The sequence below is a fragment of the Eriocheir sinensis genome, chromosome 68, assembly GCF_024679095.1.
Source record: "Eriocheir sinensis breed Jianghai 21 chromosome 68, ASM2467909v1, whole genome shotgun sequence".
NCBI classification, from domain to species: Eukaryota; Metazoa; Arthropoda; class Malacostraca; order Decapoda; family Varunidae; genus Eriocheir; species Eriocheir sinensis.
The window spans coordinates 851,351-855,752 of record NC_066576.1 but is presented as its reverse complement, the minus strand read 5'-3'; the positions used below and the strand labels follow the sequence as shown (position 1 = coordinate 855,752).

Sequence of the window (4,402 nt, the reverse complement as noted above, 5' to 3'; positions counted from 1 at the left end):
GTAAGGAGTCTGCAAGAGGCCGGTTAGTCTATACAAGGCAGCTCCTGTAAGTCTAATCCCACCTTACCTCACTATCCATGTTAGATCGTTAAATGGTTTGTTAGTTTGTTTGTTAATGGGTAGTCAAACAGCTGTATTACCGATAGTTAGGTAGGTTAGTTAAATAGATAGTTTGATAGTTAGTTAAGCAGTTAGAGTCAGTTAGTTAATTTTACTATATTCTGTATATATTTATTTATTTGTTTATATTATTTTGTTTATTTATTTTTATTTTATTTTGTTATTTTGTTTTTTCTTTTTCCTTTTCTTTCTTTCTTTTCTTTTTTCTATTTGTTTTCTTTTTCTTTTCTTTTTCTTTCTTTTTTCCTTTGTGTTTTCTTGCTGTTGGTTTTCTTTTTTGATGTTCTTTTTTGGTGTTCTTTTTTCCAATCATCCTTTTGTTGATGTTCCTTGGTCTGGGTGAGCCGCTTTCCTCCCAGAAGAGACCCGCCCATAATTTTGGTGATGTTGTTTGGGGCCGAAAGGTGGATGATGTTTCTTTGTATTTCTCTTTTCTCGATGTTGCTCATTTATTTCTGTTGCTTTTCTTTTTCGATGTTTTTTCTGTTCTTTTTCCATATTTTTTGGGTGTTCTTTTCTATATCATCCCTTGTTGATGTTCTTTGGTCTGGGTGAGCCGCTTTCTCCCCAGAAGAGACCCACCCATAATTTTGGTGATGTTAGTCAGGGCCGGAAGGTGGATGATGTTTGTTATATTTTTCTTTCCTTGATGTGTTTTTCTTTGTTTTTTTTATGTTCATTTATTCATATCATCCTTTTGTTGATGTTCTTTGGTCTGGGTGAGCCGCTTTCTCCCCAGAAGAGACCCACCCATAATTTTGGCGATGTTAGGGCCTAAAGGTGGATGATCTTTTTGTTTCTTTTCTTGATGTTTCGTTTCTGTATTTTCCATTTTTCTGGTGTTCTTTTTTATTTTCCTTTTCTTTGGTGTTCCCATCGCGTGGATTGTCTACGACAGTATAACGAGCACCACAAGCCCGGGTTTATTTAGAGTTTGCTCTCCTAGGCAGACTGCCTACCACGGCTGACGACCTCCACCTGCCCGGGTTTGTTTAGAGTTTGCTCTCCTAGGCAGACTGCCTACCACGGCTGACGAGCTCCACCTGCCCGGGTTTATTGTTCGGAGTTTGCTCTCCTAGGCAGACTGCCTACCACGGCTGACGAGCTCCACCTGCCCGGGTTTATTGTTCGGAGTTTGCTCTCCTAGGCAGACTGCCTACCACGGCTGACGAGCTCCACCTGCCCGGGTTTGTTGTTCGGAGTTTGCTCTCCTAGGAAGATTGCCTACCACGGCTGACGAGCTCCACCTGCCCGGGTTTGTTGTTCGGAGTTTGCTCTCCTAGGAAGATTGCCTACCACGGCTGACGAGCTCCACCTGCCCGGGTTTGTTGTTCGGAGTTTGCTCTCCTAGGAAGATTGCCTACCACGGCTGACGACCTCCACCTGCCCGGGTTTGTTGTTCGGAGTTTGCTCTCCTAGGTGTATTGCCTATGACGGCTCACGAGCCCAACCTGCCCGGGTTTGTTGTTCGGAGTTTGCTCTCCTAGGTGAATTGCCTCCCACGGCTAACGAGCCTCACCTGCCCGGGTTTGTTTAGAGTTTGCTCTCCTAGGTGAATTGCCTACCACGGCTGACGAGCTCCACCTGCCCGGGTTTATTGTTCGGAGTTTGCTCTCCTAGGTGAATTGCCTCCCACGGCTAACGACCTCCACCTGCCCGGGTTTGTATAGAGTTTGCTCTCCTAGGTGAATTGCCTACCACGGCTAACGACCTCCACCTGCCCGGGTTTGTATAGAGTTTGCTCTCCTAGGTGAATTGCCTACCACGGCTAACGAGCCTCACCTGCCCGGGTTTGTATAGAGTTTGCTCTCCTAGGTGAATTGCCTTCCACGGCTAACGAGCCTCACCTGCCCGGGTTTGTATAGAGTTTGCTCTCCTAGGTGAATTGCCTCCCACGGCTAACGAGCCTCACCTGCCCGGGTTTGTATAGAGTTTGCTCTCCTAGGCAGATTGCCTACCACGGCTAACGAGCTCCACCTGCCCGGGTTTGTAGCCGGAAGATCTCCGGCACCTCCGTCGGGGCCCCGAGGGACGCCGAGGAGCCCTGCCTGGAGCCCTTCATTCCTGCCATGCTCGCCAGGGAGACCTTGGGCCCGCTGGCGCTCCACACCCCCGCCGAGGCGAGAATGCAAGAACTCGCTTCTTAAAACTACCAGACTGGATTATAAAATTAATCATAATTACTGTGAAGGCGCCGGTCACCGCGTTTATCGGTTCAGGGATGGAAGACCGACGGGCCTGGGAAACGCGCACAAGCATCCAAAGGAATCCTCGCGACGGCTCGCGACGCAGCATCCGTTTCCCTTTTCTTTCTCATTCCAATTTTTCTTTTTTATTATATTTTCCTTCTCTGATTGATTGATGGATTGATTTTGCTTGGTAGGAATCTGCTCACCAATTAACATCATTCAGGTGTACATTGCACCCACACACCTGCCGAGAGAAAGCACCAGTGAGTGCTGACGCTCACGAGGACGGCCCGCGTGAGTTTCCTAACATTCGCATCGGGGCACACTTCTCTTCAGTCGTCTGTCTCTTTATTTTTCTCTTCTCTATCTATGAATTTATTTATTTTCTCTCTCTCTCTCTCTCTCTCTCTCTCTCTCTCTCTCTCTCTCTCTCTCTCTCTCTCTCTCTCTCTCTCTCTCTCTCTCTCTCTCACGCTCTCTCTCTCTCTCTCTCTCTCTCTCTCTCTCTCTCTCTCTCTCTCTCTCTCTCTCTCTCTCTCTCTCTCTCTCTCTCTCTCTCTTGGAAACCTCAATTCTCTCTCTCTCTCTCTCTCTCTCTCTCTCTCTCTCTCTCTCTCTCTCTCTCTCTCTCTCTCTCTCTCTCTCTCTCTCTCTCTCTCTCTCTCTCTCTCTCTCTCTCTCTCTCTCTCTCTCTCTCTCTCTCTCATCTCCTCCCACCATCCTCCTGCCCATACATACAAGCATACATACATTCACACACACATGCATACACATACATACATTTACTCACACACAAACAAACATATTCTCCCAGTAGTTCCTCGCAGACATGTCCATTAGGAATTCAGTCGCCGTAAGGACAACAAGGAAGCGCCTAATCTACTCTCTCAATAAGGTGAACGGCCTCGAGCTCTTGTCATCCCAGCGGCAGTGGTGAGTTCGTCCCGCACTGGGCTGGCGTGGCGGCGAGGGCGGGTCTAAAGGCTTTGGTCGGGCACGCGTCTTTGGCCCACATTCTCAGACATTTGATATTGCTTTTGCAGAGGTTGTGTTTGTATTTCCATGTATAGTCTTATGAGCCTAGTTATAGTTTGACAAAGCTTCTGCACCGGGGATGTGAGGAAATTGTGTTTGCTCGTGGTTTTAGTAAGTTTAAAACATGAAAAGCCTTCCAAATGATGAACAAGTGAAGTCGTATAAAATAAACTATTATATAACATTGGTTTAAGTCATTTTCAAACATAAGAGACCTTCCAAATGTAAATGCAAATGAGGTATAAAGTTGTGTTTCTTCCATTGTTTTAGTCATGGACTTCCAAATGATTAACAAATTAAGTCTTATTAAAGAAGCTCAGGCTGTGTTTTTTCCATCTCCGTAGTCATTTTCAAGCTTGAATGGCCTTTGAAATGGACCTAAAACCAACGAGTAAGTCAAGTAATTGGAGAGGGAAGGAAGGAAAAAGAAAAGTAAAGTTCCAAGGCCTTCAAAATGATTCACTATGGAAGTCAAGTGCAAGAAGCGGTGCTGTTCTTCATTGTTTCAGTCATTTGTAAGCATGATAGACTTTACAAATAGACTTCAAACTAACCAGTAAGTCAACGGGAAAGAAAAGAAGGAAAGTAAGTTCAGTGCCCCACCAACAACATCCTTTTCGTGTTGGTGAGGGGCGGGGCGCGTCACACCAACAGCCTCAAGTATGCCATGAGGGCGGCGGAGGGGGGGCAGGGCGAGGCAGGGGAAGGGGAGGAAGGGAAGGCAGGGGAGAGGGGCAACCATATGTGTGTGTGTGTGTGTGTGTGTGTGTGTGTGTGCTGGGTCTGTCACTGTTTACCGACCCATATAATTGCGTACGGTCTTTTGGGGGGCAGTGACCACCAACGTGTGTATTCGTGGGGGGCGTTTAAGCTATTTCCTGGCGAGTTAGAAAACGGTTAGTCAGAATATGCCACCAACAAACTAACTAACTAACCAAAACTAACACCACACACTTTTCAACTTCATATTTCTTTGTTCTCAAGGGAAAGGATGGAAAGAAGGAACAGGAAGGAGGGCAGGGAAGGGAAGGAGTGAGGGAAAGAAAGGGGGAGGGTCG

At 46.6% G+C, this 4,402-nt stretch overlaps 1 long non-coding RNA gene across 5 annotated transcripts; it reads right to left on the bottom strand.

Moving 5' to 3' along the window:
* Nucleotides 1–230: 230 nt before the first annotated feature.
* Nucleotides 231–1,815, bottom strand: LOC126988112 (uncharacterized). 5 transcript variants are annotated; one of them, XR_007741460.1, is made up of 2 exons: nt 1,705–1,815; nt 231–1,299 (listed from the first exon to the last, which is right to left on the bottom strand). It is a non-coding gene; the product is annotated as an uncharacterized LOC126988112 (long non-coding RNA). The 5 variants fall into 5 exon arrangements; XR_007741462.1 differs by lacking the exon at nt 1,705–1,815 and adding an exon at nt 1,572–1,701; XR_007741459.1 differs by lacking the exon at nt 1,705–1,815 and adding an exon at nt 1,504–1,639.
* Nucleotides 1,816–4,402: the final 2,587 nt, after the last annotated feature.